This window comes from Vitis riparia, chromosome 9 (genome assembly GCF_004353265.1).
Source record: "Vitis riparia cultivar Riparia Gloire de Montpellier isolate 1030 chromosome 9, EGFV_Vit.rip_1.0, whole genome shotgun sequence".
Taxonomy (NCBI): domain Eukaryota; kingdom Viridiplantae; phylum Streptophyta; class Magnoliopsida; order Vitales; family Vitaceae; genus Vitis; species Vitis riparia.
In genome coordinates this window covers 13,314,012-13,330,983 of record NC_048439.1, presented here as the reverse complement: position 1 = coordinate 13,330,983, position 16,972 = coordinate 13,314,012, and the positions used below count along the sequence as shown (strand labels likewise).

Below are 16,972 nucleotides of genomic sequence, written 5' to 3'. Positions count from 1 at the left end.
TTTTTGATTTTGCGTTTTATATATTATATAATTATAACTAACTTATATTACCTGCAAATCACCATAAACGAACTTTCGCCTAAAAGCAAAACTACCGGGTTTAGAACTCAAATTTTAAAAGCAATTTTTTTATTTTTTTTTGTGTTTATTTAGGAATTTTAGAAAGTTAAAAAAAATAAAAATACAAGTTTGACCCTCTCAAAAATTTCTTTTGTATGTGAAAAAATTAGATTGAATAAAAAGATTAGATAAGCATAAATATGGAATAGATTTTATAAAATATTTGTTTGTTTGTATTTTAATTTTATTTAGTATTAATAAAATTAAATTTATGTAAATCCTAATAAATCTAAAAAATATATTTTTTTTTTATAATTTTGCATTTGATATTTTATTAAATTTTTTTTATTTGTTTAATTTTGAGATTTTTAAAATATTTGAACTTTTAGTTGTAATCAAGTAATTGTTAATTCACAAATATGAACACAATTATTTAAATATATGTTATTTAATCATTGATAGAATTTAATTTTGTTTAAATATTTGATATTTTATCAAATATTTTATTATTAATAGGTTATTTTTAGTTTAATTTAAAGATTTTTATAAATGTTTAAATTTTTAAATTTAATCAAGCATTTATTAATTTAGAGTTGACTATCAAAATTTTATCATTATCAAATGATTTATATTTAATTATTTAAAAAAATCTAAAAAAAATTATAAATGAGATTATTAAATTTTTCAAAAAGCTCTTTCACAAAATATTTTAAAATTATTAGAAATGTTTCGACCAAATTTCTTAGTATCTTTTTTAAAAGATTTCGCAAATATTACTTGAACATTTTTTTTAACTTTTAATAAAATCTAAAATTCTCTTATAGGTGTTTTTAATAATTTAGTTATTTAATTTATTATACTATAATTTTTTTTTATAGCTAATATCAATAATTACTTATTTCATTTAACGATGCTATCATTTTTAAAATATGAAAATTTATCTATATTTATTATAATACACAAATTTTTTACTTTTCCCCCATCTCCCGTTAATCCGTAATTCCAAATTTTGATTGAAATAAAATAATATGAAAATAAATAAATAAATTGAATTGTAGATTTATTAGACATAATTAACTAAGAAGCATATCATAAATAATTTGGTCACAAATTTAACTTATATTAAATAATAAAAACAAAAGATGCTTTGTGAGTTGATGCTGTTTTACATTTGATGTTGTTAAACTTTTAGTAAACATTTTCTTGAGGATAATTTCTGGTTAAGGTCTCACACTTACACTTTTACAAAAACATCTTTATCTCTGATTTTACTAATAATAATTCTAAAATATCAAATCTCTTCTATTTTAAATACTTCAATTCAGCAACTATTTTAATAATTAAGAAAATAAAATGGCAATTTATTGTATTGGATCAACTATAAATGCATTTTCATTAAAAAAAAAAAAAATACATTCTCTTTAACCAATTATTTTCGGTTCAAAACACCATATGATAATTTTATTAAACTCATCTCTCACGAAATCTAACTGTAGAAAAAGAGTTAGATTTTGTTGTATTTATAAAATATAACTATAAATTATAAATAATTTATCACAACTTCAAATTCTCCATTGTATTTATAAAATATTAGTACATGACATTTGAAAATATGATTTATTAATGTGAAATATGTACAAAAGTAACAAAATGTATTTATTAGGTCTTTGGTTTAGGAATGAACTCAAATTGAAAAATGTGATTAATGTGAATTTTCTCTAAGTGATCAAAATACCTATTATAGGATTGTAGAAATTGCAATTAATATGTCTAATAATTCATAATGGTTAAAATAATAAAATCAATTCAAAAGAGTTGGAAACATTAATATGTAATAAAAGCCAATAATTGCACTTTAAATTCTCAAAGGATGGCCACAGATGGTTTGCCGTGTCTATCCCAACCTTGTACCGTTCATTCAAAATATTTCTAATCCCCATCTCATTTAAAAAATTAATCAAGGTAGGATGGATCTGTAAATTTCTCATATTCACCCACCAATTATTGTCTTATTCAACTTTTTAAAAAAAATTATTTTAATTTTTTTATAAATAATTAAAATATTATATTTTTATTACTTATTGAAAAGTATTCTATTATTAATTTTTATTATATATATATGAAAATAGAAAAATAAAAATTAAATTAAATTAATTTTATATATAATCGAGACGGGTAGAACAGGACGAGGCAATATCCAAACCTATCACAAATCCATCACAGGATTTGATTATTTAAATTTCAAACCTCCATACACTTTTTTTTCTTTGCTTTTTTCTCATATTTTTCTTCACTGCCTTCTTTCTATTTTCCTTTTTTTTTTCAAACTTTAAACAAAAAAATCAAGTAATACAATATTAATAAAAATAAAATTTAAACTAAAAGTGTACAACTAAAAAAAATAATCTTAGAAATAGAAAATAAATAAAATCATCAAACTTTAATATCGATTTGGGATATTATATATATAAACTTCACAACTCTTTTTAAATTTATTAATTATTATTTTCGAGAAGATTTTTTATATAAATTTATATCTTGATAAATAAAACAATTAATTTTAGTTGAATATATTTTATTTAACATATATCAAAATTTTAACAGCTTTTTGTCAACACAAAAAGTAAAAAAAAGAATGAACAGTTGAACAAAAAATGTAAATTGTTATTATGAAGATGGATTTTATTTTTGTGATAAATTGAAAGTCTCATTTTCTTAAGAAAATTTTTATGTTAAAATGTTAGTAAATTGTTTATATATATATATATATACACATATTCATCACACATTCGTAAATATATACTTTGATTATGTTTTTTGTATCCCTAAGTAAACTTTCAATGCTTAAATCACAAATTTGATATCTCTATACCATTCTCGTATTTTCACACATTAGTTGTGCTTGTTTTGTATTTTAATTATATTTTTATACCTAAGTTATAATTTTTTGTATCCAAGATGGTTATGTGATTTGTATCTTGATATCTTAGTCATATTTTTTTATACCTTAATACCTTAAGTCATATTCTATCTTTGTCATTTTTTCATACTTTAATTACATCCTTTATACTTAAATTGTATATTTCGTATTTTAGTATTCTATTCACATATTTCATAGTAGTGTTTTTTGTACTCTAATCATATTCTTCATATCTAAATTAGATTTTTCCTTTTTAAATACTTTTAATAACTTTTTTGTATCTTGTTTCTATTTTTCGTATTTAGATTACATTTTTCATACCTTAATACCTAGGTTATATTCTTCACATACAAATTATATTTTTGACATTTATAGGTCATAATATATGTACCTTAATACCTAACTCACATTTTTTATACATAGGTCATATTATTTGTACCTTAGTACCTAGGCCACTTTTTTCGTATTTATTAATTAAGTCACATTTTTTTCCCCTAAATCACATTCTTCATACTTCAATTCCTATATCATTTTTTTTTTATACCTAAATTACATTATTCAATTTATTCTACCTTAGTACCTAGGCACTTGTTTTGTACTTTAGTAACTAGGTTACATTCTTCATAGGGAAAGTTGTGTTTTCAACTACTTATTTGAAAATGTTATGGTACTCAAACCCCAAGATTGTGGAATATCATATTTGACCACCAAAGGGGATAATATTATCATTCTTGGGAACATATAATTTCCCAAACACCCAATCTTCTTTCTCTAATTTTAGCAAAAGAAACCCTAAACCTCCAATCTATCTCCACTGTCTCAACAACCAAACGGAGCACTTCGTCGTAAGAACACTGAGTAACTAGCCGGGTTGAAGAGGTGTAGCTGTGAGTCTCTCAGAATTAATAGGTAGGACCCATTCATTTTGGCTTGAATTGTTGAGATAAGTCAATGAATATGAGTGGCCAGAATCAACTCTAGTCTAAAATCTGCAATTTCTTTTTACCATGTTGAATAAGTTTCGTATCTATTGAGATCCTCCAATCTCAAAACTTCACCATCAAATGATAAATAATTTTATTTTGTACAGTAGGTTTGGGTTTGGGCTTGAGCATAAAAAACTTCCACTTCCAGTAGCTATTGTTTCTTCAGAGTATAAGATTTATTAACTGAGAGTAAGAGAGCCTTACCATGGCAAAGTTTGAATATAGATAATGGACTAATCAAGAAATTCAATAGGGAAAGAAAAATTGAAAGATAGTATGCCATGGAAATTAAAAATAAGGCTACTCAAATAACAATGTGAGTTGATTTCATATGGTAATGAACAACATACTTTAGTGATTTATGCTTAATAGGACATCAAAGCACGTCATAAAAGTTTTATAGAACTAAAAAAAAAAAAAACAAGCATAGCATAAACATAGCCTATCAATTAAAAGCCCTTAAGCAATAATGTGTATTTGCTATCTTAATCATGACCAAAGAATTGAATGTTGTAAGTGGTTCAAAGTGCACAAAATATAACAAAATCCACACCTTCCTCTATGTAGCCACCTTTAGTTGCTCCCAAAATGCATATGCAAAACACACCAACATAAATAAAGATTAATTTAATTTGTATGCGAACTGGACTATGAGCTAAAAATAAACATGCAGCAAAGTTCAAGAAGCCCCTTAGCAATTGGCCATGTTATAGTCACAATTTGTTTTTTCCCTTTTGGAAGATTATCTTGCAAAACATCATAGTCATATTTTATGGAATGATTCATATATCCACGGTATTGTTGTCATGCCTTGATTGTGTAGATTCACCCTATTATTAAGAATATTAGTATATTCCAGTTGCAAGGAAAGACAATCTAAAAAATCTCTCATTCTCACAAGTCTAGTTGAATGAATTGAGCACCAAAAAGGCACTCAATTTATGGGTGATACATCATCATTTCTTCCTGTAAATTGTTAGTCCTTCACTTGAAAAGAAGGATGGGAGGATCCGAAAGTTTTATGTGTTTGATTAAAAAAGGAACTGGAGAAACTAACCCTGATGATCCATGAAACGATTTTATAGAGAACTTACGATCCATGTTAAATCTCGAAACTAACTTGCCCTAACATTCTCTTCTTACCTTCGTGTCTTGAATCTACTTAAGGAATGCTTCCACTATTTCTAATTCCCATCTTGAAGGTTTTTGACAAACTGGAATGGTGAATCAGGGATCCTATTTCTAAATTTTAGTAGTTCAAAATTTACAACAGTAGCATATTTAGGGTATGATGTTGATTTAATATACTGGTGCACATCTTCCTATGTCTTGCCTTGTACCAAATCTAACATTTAGTAACTAACAAGTAATTAGAATAGCTATTTTATTTTTAGGTGGAAAAAAAACCTAAAACCTGCATAAGATTTTTCAGTAGAAACCCTCATAAAATATTCTTCTACCTAAAAATGTTTTTGAGAATTTCTCTTGAGTTGGGGAAACAAGAAAAAAGAAAAATACATGCAATCACTCATAGAACACTTGTATCTAGTAAATCTGGGTGTTTGAATGCCTATAGGAGTCAAGCCAGGTTGTTTGAGTTTACAATTCACCCCAGGCTTGTGGTTTTACCACTGGCCCATGTGTGTTGTTGAAAATCATAATTAAGTTAATAATTGTCAGCACCTATATTACTTTTTGGGTATGGGTATTGTGTTGGTGTGTGTAAGTGTTTGATCCTTCATATTTCAAATTCTACAACATAGTGACTCGTTTGGAAAAGGATCTTGAATGGTATTTAGATGTGGCATAAAAAATAAAATAAAAATCAATTAGTCAATAAGAAAGAAAAAAGTAACATATCCTTGATAAATAAAAAATAAAAAAAACAAAAAAAAAAACTCTTTCTTTTTCCATTTATTGCCTATTTTTGAAAAAAAAAATCGTAATAGTCAATATTTGATGCAAAATACGAGTATCCACCAAGGATCGTACACCCACACCCTTGTCATGTCATGTGGTCATGGTTATGTTGGGTGAAGTTGAAAAGTTTGGGTCTCATAGATTAGGACATTGGTGAAGTTGTTTCCTAAAACCTTTAGATTTGTAAGTGACTGATGCCTAAGAATGAAGGATATTAAGTTGTATTTTGTGAATTTCTTCATCTTGTTCACAAGCAGAACTTTAATCTCCCCAAGATTTTACCTCATTATTGTCTTGTTGTTGAGTGAGTCAAGCATGATTTAGGTTAGTGCTAGAATTCCATTAGTCTCTGCTACTAAAAATTTGGAGGGATGTGTATTGTGTTGAATTTGGAACTTGTTGAAAGGCCTAATTTTAGTTGACATTGGACTTTAGTATGATGGTGTTCGTTGATTTGATTTGTCTAGGACTTAATTTGGTCAGTCTCTTAGTCTTCTTTCAACATTTGCCATCAACATATTTTCAGGTTGTGCTTCTTTTATTAGAATTAATATTTCTGCCTAAGGTTGTTTCTGAACAAAACCTAGTTTCTACAAAAGCTTTTTCTGGATGGTTACCATCAAACCCCTTCTTTCTTCTAAATACTTTTTTGGGTTTCCAACCTGTGATGCCTCAATCTTTTGTCTCTTCTGAGGTCCTGATGGATGTTCAGAAACTTATTTGTGTCCTTAGCAAACAAACCTGAAATAGAGTATGGTGAGCTGAGGGTACAACCCCCCTCTCCACTTCTTATCCACCAAATAGAAGGCTCAAAAGGACAAGGATGTCATGAAATAGGAATTCAATTTGAATCATCATCAAAATTTAAAAGCAACAAATAACAAACAAAGACAAAATTTAAAACCTAAGAAGATCTTTGGATTTTGGATTTATTCGAATCATGCAAACAAACAAAAGAAGCAAATAGAAAATAAAGTCCTGACAAATCATTGTAGGCTCGTATGACCCAAATCAAACCCTGTTACCCTGACACTTCTCTGTACATCAAAATCTTGCTTCACGATTTGATTTCATACTAAACTCATATGGATATGAACAGAAACGGAAAGAGAATCTATATCAACATATTCCCCAAAAAAAAAAACAAAAAAATAAGCAAAAGAAATTGTAAAATAAATCCAAAAAAAAACAAAATGGAAAACTAGGTGGCTTTAAATTTAGAAAGAAACCGATTCAAAAAGATGTGGGTCCATCTGAAAATTTCTTTAACCAAAACAAATTTTCCCTCATCTTCATTCATGCAAAAATTAATCAAAATACAACAAACCCCAAAATATAACACCTTCAGCCCTAATATTTTCTCAATAGCTAAACAAATCCTTAAATGGAAAACTCACCTATGATTGATTAATCCACAACAAGAGGAAGTCCCACTTCAGTTTCCAAAAACCTTAAAAAAATTCAACCTTTGATGAAGAAATATGAAGATATGTCTCGACTTTGGCTTCGTTGAAGGTTTTTGGAAGATGCCTATCGGGTTTGGGTGGTCAACTTATGAAGAGAGACACTAGGGTTAGGCCAAAATCAGACAAAGACGGCTTTGGGAAGATGGGTATCCATTGCCTGGTTAGGACGTCAATAAACATATCAGCTACCTACCTTCGTGTATCAAACAAGCTCTGAAAATGAGAATTTTTTTAGATCGAGTTAAGGCAAAACAAGAGGAAGTGACAAAGAGAGTTTCCCAACTTTCAAATGTTTCTCAGGTCGGGTGTTTTGTGGGTTTCAAATTTGATAATTTCAAGTTTCAAATTTTGGTGTTTATTAAATTGTGCACCTGCATGCTGACATGGACACTGGTGGCTGCTGATAAGGAAACATTAAAGGGCAATTTTGGAAATGCAAACCTAAACAGTATATAGTGCATGAAATATATAATATTTTTCCCATTAACAAACACATCTCATATTTATCTTCCTAATAGCAGCCTGGAAACACAATTTTCCCTTCTTCATATCATTTTTCCATATCTTTAGTACCATAAGCACGTTATTTGTACCTTTGTACCTAAGCCTTTTTTTTTTTGTACCTTAATAACTAAGTCATATTCTTCACCATTTTTTTTTATACTTTAGTATTTAGTTTCATGCGTAGATCATATTCTTCATACCTAGATCACCATTTTTGTACCTTAATATTTAGGTCACATTTATCGTAACTAGATCACTTTATTATTAACTTAGCAACTAGGTCACATTCTAAACTAATTTTGAAAAATATCTTTCCATTCTTTAAAATAAAAAGCAATCTTTTAACTTTAAAAACACGTTTGACAAAATTTTTAGTCAAAAATAATTTTACAATAATTCGTTATAAGATCAATAGAACTATTTTTCCTCGTGTTAATAGAGTTTTTACTTTTTCCTAGTATTGATAGAGTTTTACTTACTCTTCTTCCCTTGACTAGTATTTTTTTTAAATAAATAAATGGTGGAAATCCAATCTTCAAATCTAATAGTTAATTGCAAATGTTTTGCACTATAGTATCTCTTAGATAGTGCAGAATTTTCCCTTACATGTGTTTACCAAAATCTATTAAATGTTGATAAATTTTAAATAAAAAATATTTTATTAATTTTAATTTTAATTATATAAAAAATGGGTTAATTATATTCACATCTCCTGAGATTTTGGCTAAATACATCTAACTCTCATAAGTTTGAAATTTCATCATGCATGTCCCTTATTTTGATAGAGAAATGAGGTAAGTGAAAATAAGAAATGAAAAAGATAAGGAAGATATATGATAAAATTTCAAACTTATGGAAACTAATTGTATTTAGTCAAAACCTCATAAAAGGTCAATAAAATTAACCCTATAAAAAAAAATTTAAAAGTAAATATTAACCACTTAAAAAATAATTGTGAAGTTTTTATATCTGGGTGATGTATATAATCCAAACTCATTTAAACTCCTTCCGAGTGTGACACTCAAGGAGAATGATGAGTTAAGGAACTTTTATAAATCTTATTCATCTTTATCATACTGATTTATTTTATTTTATGAAAATGTGAATAAAAATATACATATTCATTTATACATTTATACTTGATTATTCTTTTCATAAATTGATAATATGTTTTGTATACAATAAAATTCCTATAAAATAATACTGGGACAAAGATAAATTTATCTTAGTAGCATTATTGATTTATCAATATTTATAAATACTCTAAAAAGTATTACGTTTCCGTGTATTTTTACATATATAACTTGTAAATCTAAAAACAATAGATATGATCAAAAGTTAATTCACATAAGCTTAAGAGATTAAAAAAATAAGATAATTATTAAAAAATAAAAAACTTATAAAAAAGGGGTATGGTATTAAAACTTAATACCCTATAAAATAAATAAAGTTTCAAATATACTTTTATTCATCTATCAAAGTTTTACTATATCTTATCATATTTTGTATACCTTTGTGCCTTAATTTGTGTCCTACTTTCAACTATTTGTCACTTATTTATTAGGATATTTCCAATTTTTTGGTGGGTCAAATGGAAAAGCGGTTGTATTGTGGGTCATAGCAAAGTGAAAAATTGCCTTGGGACTCCGACCTAGTTCTCCAAAAAAGGGAGATTTATGCACATGGGAAAACATGCCCTTGTTGAATATGTTGGCCTACTTACTATATATGCTATATTTACACCTCAATTATATATATATATATATATATATATAAAATAAAATATTAAAGTAATTTTTTAATAAATTTATTAATTTTAATTATTTATTTTTAAATTTCATTTAATTTATTATTAAAAGCACAAAAATTATGAGTTAAGTACAAAAAATATATATAATTTTTTTAAATAGAAACATAATTATACATATAAATAAATTATCATTTTAATATTATATATTTTCAAATTCTATACATTATTATTGAATACTATTCATATATCAATTTCTTAATCAAAACAGTTTCATTATTTATATTATTATTTGTTTTATCAATTTTTTTAGTATTCCCTAACATTTGTTTCGAGTTTTTCTTGTTTTATCAGCATTTTTACCAATATTTCTTGATGCATCCGTAAAGTTGAACTATTGATATATTCATAAAAACTTATATTTTCATTCTTACTTATATTTTTGGTACTTAAATTCAATTTTTCATAAAGTTGAACTATTGATATATTCATAAAAACTTATATTTTCATTCTTACTTATATTTTTGGTACTTAAATTCAATTTTTCATATCTTAATACTATATTTTATACCTTACTTTTTATACTTTAATCATATTTTTCATATTTATATCATATTTTACGTCGAACGTTTTTTTATAACATAGTCATATTTTTGGTACCCAAATTACCATTTTTTATACCTCGTCATATTCTCTTTCTCTTTCTCTCATATTTTTCATAATCCAAACAGAGAATTAATTAATCATCCAATACCAAAATTAAAAACCCATATAATTTAAAGCTGTTAAAGCTAAAAAGTTTATTGAGGTTATGGGTAGGACTCTTTGCTGTGAAGCCTAGGCCTCGCTCAAGTATTTGCAGGTGGCATAGGAGATGGGTTTGTGTATGGGCTAGGTCGCCTAATCCATAAAGATAGGAGATGGGTTTGTGTATGGGCCAGCCCAAAATAAAGGACAAAAATCTCGCCGTTGCCGGGGATCGAACCCGGGTCACCCGCGTGACAGGCGGGAATACTCACCACTATACTACAACGACTTTTTGATTTTGGGTTTTTCTAAAATTAAATATAATTCCTACTATACTTAGCCACAAATTCCCATTTAACAATCCCCACGAGTTTAGAACCTCTCCTGTCATTCAAATTTCGATTGAAATAAAATAAAAATGATATGAAAAATAAAAAATAATTTGAATGGTTGATTTATTAGGCATAATTGACAAAGGAGCATGTCATAAACAATTTTTTCACCATGACACAACTTATATTAACCAAAGATAATTGTGAGTGATATTATTTACTTTTGATGTTTTTATAACTTTTACTAAGTATTTTCTTGACAATAATTTCTAATTAAAGTCTCACGCTTTTCTTACTTTTACAAAATAATTTTTATTTCTATTTATTAATAATAATTCAAAAATATTAATCTCTTCTATTTAAACACTTGGATGCAAACTAAGCGTATTTGACAACTATTTTAATAATTAATAGAATTTTGGAATACCCAAAGAGTTTACTAGTTCATATTTTAAAATATTTGAAGGTGATTTCATATAAGGATAAGTTAAATCCAATGTTTTTTAGAACCGAATCCATCATTGAACCGAAAAAGTTACTAGTTCATGGTTCACTGGTTCAATCGGCGGTCGAACCGCAGTCGAACCGTTGACGTCATAAATATATAATTTATAAATTATTAAAATTTAAAATAATTATAAAAATAAAAAATAATAATTTATATATTATTTAAAAATTAAAATTTTATTTGAAAATCAAAAAATTAGTTTCAAATTACAAATTAAAATTAAAATCATAATTTTAATTTAAATTTTGAAATTTATTTTTAAATCAAAAACTTATTTTAAAATCAAAAATTTATTTAAAATTGTAATGTTTTAAAAAATAATAATTAAATATTATTTAAATTTTAAAATTTTATTTGAAAATCAAAAAATTAGTTTCAAATTACAAATTAAAATTAAAATCATAATTTTAATTTTAATTTTGAAAATTTGAAATTTATTTTTAAATCAAAAACTTATTTTAAAATCAAAAATTTATTTAAAATTGTAATGTTTTAAAAAAATAATTAAATATTATTTAAATTTTAAAATTTTATTTGAAAATCAAAAAATTAGTTTCAATTTACAAATTAAAATTAAAATCATAATTTTAATTTTAATTTTGAAATTTTAAATTTTATTTTTAAAATAAAAAATTTATTTAAAATTTTAATTTATTAAATTAAAATCATAAATTTTAAAATCATCAGGTTAAAAAAAATAATAAATATAAAAGAAAATAAATAATAATAAGATGAGGTAAAAATAAATAAATAAATAAATAAAAAAGAATATAGAAAAGTAAAATAAAAAAAATAAAAATAAAAATTGGAAAGGAAGGGAGGAGAGGGGTGGGCCAAAAAGGGAAGAGGGGGGAAGGGGGGTGGGGTTCGGAGGGTTGCTGGAAAAAAAAAAAGGTTGAATCGAATGGTTCCCTCATCGATCGAACCGTTAGTTTAATCGATCCAATTTCGATACGAGCACTTTTTGGCCCAATTGATCATACCAGAATCATGATCGGTCGGGTCTGATCGGTCCAGTTCGATTTTTTTTTAAGATTAGAAGTTTCTATTTTTTTTTATAAAAAAAAAAGTGTATCCAAGCAAATACTTAGTTTATCTATTCAAATTAAAAATAATATATGCTTGCTGTTGATAAAAATGTCTAATATTATAAATATCACAATTTCAAATTTCTTTTTTGTATTTACAAAATATTATCATGTAACTTTTGAGAATTTGTTTTTTATTAAGTGTAAAATATGCACAAAAATAATAAAATATGTATTTGGGTTGTCCAATAATATATATATATATAAAAGATGACTATTTGCTTATCTATAGGTGAGAGACACAAATTTTGATAAATTTTGTGAGAGATATGAAGATGATGGAAGATAATTAAAAGAAGAGGATGATGGTAATTTAGCGATATCATTAAGAGACATTTTTGTCGTAAAAAATTCATTAAAAGGATGGATGCTTGATGGATGTAAATATAATTTCTCTTTAACTAAATAGCTCTTTTCTTGAAGAGTGGGTAAACAAAGTCATTTTCCAATTTCAAATTTATTTTAAGGGAGTTTATAAATACATCCAACCTTTTAATGAAAATTTTAAGACATAAATACCCTTTGGTGAAATCCCTAAAGTACCTTTCAACACAAAAATAAAAAAAATAAAAATTTGAAACTCCTGGTATCTAGCCATAGAAGACTTGACATAACTCAAATGAGTAGCACTCAAGGACTAGACATAATTAAGACATCCAAAATTTAAAGACTAGAAATCTTAGTTATGCTCCGTCTTTCAGGACCAAACATCTCATTTATGTTCGACCTTTTAGAACCAAACACCATGGGTTTCATCTTAATTTTTTTTTTCTTCATTTACATTACAGTTTTTCATGATTTATCACTTCTAAATCACACCTACATTCTTCCTAGTTGTTTTTCAACCATTTTTATAAGAAGGTTTTTATTTTTATTTTTTAAAATTATATATGATGAAGCCTTGAAAGATTTTCATGTTTTATATTATATAGATTCAAATAAAATACCAAAAAAAAAAATAGTTATGAACATAGCTATAATAGTCTTTTAATATCAAATAAATTTCAAATAAGATGATTTGTAACTATGGTTTGTGGTTGGAAAGAAATGGGTTGAAAATAAAAGAAGGGTTGAGGAAGAGAATAACGAGAAGAGTGTTTGGATTTTTTTTAAAGTTGTAGGATGGATGTATTTAAAAGTATTATCGAATCCATAGAGGTCTGTCCGTCCGACGTCGGTCCCTTTTTATGCTCCAAAGAGGGCTTTTAGCCAGCTAATCGAATTTTAACCTTTTTCTTAACCAAGTATCACCAAAATAAAATAATTAATTAAAATAAAATAAAATAAAAGTTCAAAAAAGAAAGAATAACCATATGCATATATTCAATAATTTTTTTCTAGTGTGTTTCTCTAAGTATATTTATCTTACTTTTCTTCACATGGAATAAAGAATTTGAAATAGATAAATTTTTTAAATATATTTTTTCCACCGTTCGTAATAAAACAAACAAAGATATTTTTTTTAATGGAAAATTCTACAGTATCGACTGGGGTACTGTACCAAAACTTTTTTCATCCTTTAGATGTCCAAGATTAGATCTTGGCCATCCATTTTAATTTTTTTTAAAAAAAACAAGACAACTTGTTAAGAGAGTAATTGGTTCTCCCATTCTCTCTTCTTCAATTGCCTTTCTTCCTTCGTTCTTTCTCCCTCATGACTTCATTTTGTCCATCTTCTTCCATTTTTTTCTCATCAAATTCATCGTCGTAACCGTCGTGGAAGATATCAAAAACCTTCGACCACGTTTCACCATGTCATAGCCGTTTGATCCATTTTTTTGACAAAAAAGAGTTGTTCCAATAGTTCACACTCGCCTCACTCTCAACCCAGATCCTTGTTGTCTTCAACCACTTTCATCATCCAACTCCAGAGTTGATCAAGCAAGAATTTTTTTTTTTTTTGTTTTTATATTTTGTTTTTATTTGTTTATGGATGATTTTTTTTTTTCATATTTTTAAACAATTTATAGTTCATTGTGTTTGGAGATTATTGGGCTCTGTTTTTATGGTTATTGGTTTTTTCAGTCTTGATTTTATGGTTATGGTGGGGCAACAGTTTCATTTTGTCCTTCTTCTTCCATTTTTTCTCATCAGATTGATCGTTGTAACCGTCATGGAAGATATCAAAAACCTTCAACCACGTTTGATCCATTCTTTGGCAAAAAAGAGTTGCTCCAATAGTTCACGCTCGCCTCACTCTCAACCCAAATCCTTGTCGTTTTCAACCACTTTCATCATCCAACTCCAGAGTTGATCAAACAAGAAAAATGATTTTTTTTATATTTTGTTTTGATTTGTTTATGGATGATTTTTTTTCCATATTTTTAAACAATTTATAATTCGTTGTGTTTGGAGTTATTGGGCTCTATTTTTATGGTTATTGGTTTTTTCGGTCTTGATTTTATGGTTATGGTAGGGCAACAATTTAATGCATAGAGTCTATAAAAAAAAAATAGTTCAATGCATAGAAGACCAACATGATATTAATTTTTAAGATGAAATGATGAGATGAGAAAATTGGGTTTCAAGATGGGTATTTAGCTTCAGAGATGATACAATGACCCAAAAAACTGGTAGTGGGTATTAGTTGATTGCATGAACTCAACCACTTCATTACCGGTTGACCTATATGAAAAGAATCCTATCTTTTTGCAAACTTGCAGTGCCTAGCAGTTGAGAAATTTTGTCTACCGGTTGAGGAAATTCCTCTACCGGCAAACACTGGTGATTCTGCATTTACATAGATAGGAAATTAAGGGAATAAAGGGAAAGTATGAGTCCAAATTAAAATTTTCCTATTAAGAATTGTAGTTCAAAATTCACATAATTGAATAAATTTTACGGCATATTCTATTAAGAAATTTTGGGACTTCATATAGCTTGGATATTGTTTAAATAGGTTCATTACACTTAGGAGGTGTTCAAATGTTACCCGAAAAAATCAAAATCCAAAAATACTAAAAAATTAGCAAGGGTATGAAGAATGTGAGGAATCTTCACATTCTTCGTACTCTTCTCATTCTCCACTTCTTTGAACTTTTAAAAAATTTTGGGGACTTCATATGGATTGAATATTATTTAAATAAGTTTATTACACTTAGAAGGTGGTCAAATGATTTTCAAAAAAAACAAAATCCAAAAATACTAAAATATTAGCAAGGATACGAAGAATGTGAGGAATCCTCACATTCTTCATACCCTTCCTATTTCCTAGTTCTTTGAACTTTTCAAAAAAAATTGGGACTTAATATGGCTTAAATATTGTTTAAATAGGTTTATTACACTCAGGAGGTGGTCAAATGATTTCTGGAAAAATCAAAATCCAAAAATACTAAAAATGGTACAAAGAATGTGAGGAATCCTCACATTCTTTGTACCATCCCCATTCTCCACTTCTTTGAACTTTTCAAAAAAATTTGGGACTTCATATGGCTTGGATACTATTTAAATAGGTTCATTACACTTAGGAGGTGTTCAAATGTTGCCCAAAAAAATCAAAATCCAAAAATATAAAAAAATTAGTAAGGGTATGAAGAATGTGAGAAATTCTCATTTTTATACTCTTCCCATTATCTGTTTCTTTGAACTTTTAAAAAAAATTGGGTACTTCATATGACTTGAATATTGTTTAAATAGGTTAATTACACTTAGGTTTAATGGATGAAAAAAAAAATCATAATCCAAAAATACTAAATAATTAGTATGGGGATAAGAATGTAAGGATGCTCTGTTCTCTACTTTTTTAAACTTTTAAAAATTTTTGAAAAATCAAAATGATAAAAAAATTAGCGAGGAATATGAAATTCCATATTGTTACTAATTATATATATTTTTTGTATTTTCAATACTTCAACCAATATTTTATGTAATTAAATGTAAATCATAATAATTATTTTATTAATACAATTTTCAATTAAAGTTGAGTACATAACTAGGTTAATGTTTGAGCAATGTATACTTATGTAAATTTATTTCAATTTTTTTTTTTCATTTTTTTATAGATGTCTAATTAGACTTGCAATTCATTGAAATTATTTAATTATTTTATTTTTTACTTCTTAAACTAATTATATTGCTTTTTGAATTTTCAATATTCATCCAATTTTTTCCACAAATAATTTCAATTGAAAATTAAATAAATTAACTAACTCTCGATTTAAAATTTTTGTTATCGATTTATTTTTTTTACAATATTTAGTTTATTTTAATTTTTTTTTCCTTCACCTCCTCGGATTATCACTTTATATTACAAAATAAAATAAATTTTAATTTCTTTTTATAAAAAAATTGTATTTTTTTTTAAATTATTCAATATTTTTCAATTTTTATAAAAAAATTCATCATATTATATAATTGAATATTGTAAAGAATTAAAACTTTTGTGTTGCATTGGATTATTATTATTTTTTTTTTTGGCATGGGATCCGTTGGTAACCCATATAGCAAGTTTTTTTTTCCTTTTTATTCACGACCCTCACATGTGGCAAAATGCCATTGGTGCAAGATTGGAGGTATGGAAAAGGATATATGTACCAAAACATGACCCTTGTTTAATACATTACTTGTGATAAGACAACTCAAACCTAAAATTTGTAGGTTACTTGTTCAAAGGGAAAATCAGTCAAGAGTATTCAAGTTAGAAACAATGACAATAAACGAAGAGGAGGGCATGAAAAGGAGTTGGTGGGTGGTGG

General features: G+C 26.3%; 1 non-coding gene across 1 annotated transcript; it reads right to left on the bottom strand.

Moving 5' to 3' along the window:
• Positions 1-10,567: 10,567 nt before the first annotated feature.
• On the bottom strand, positions 10,568-10,639 carry TRNAD-GUC. The gene has a single exon. It is a non-coding gene; the product is annotated as a tRNA-Asp (tRNA).
• Between the last annotated feature and the right edge of the window lie 6,333 nt (positions 10,640-16,972).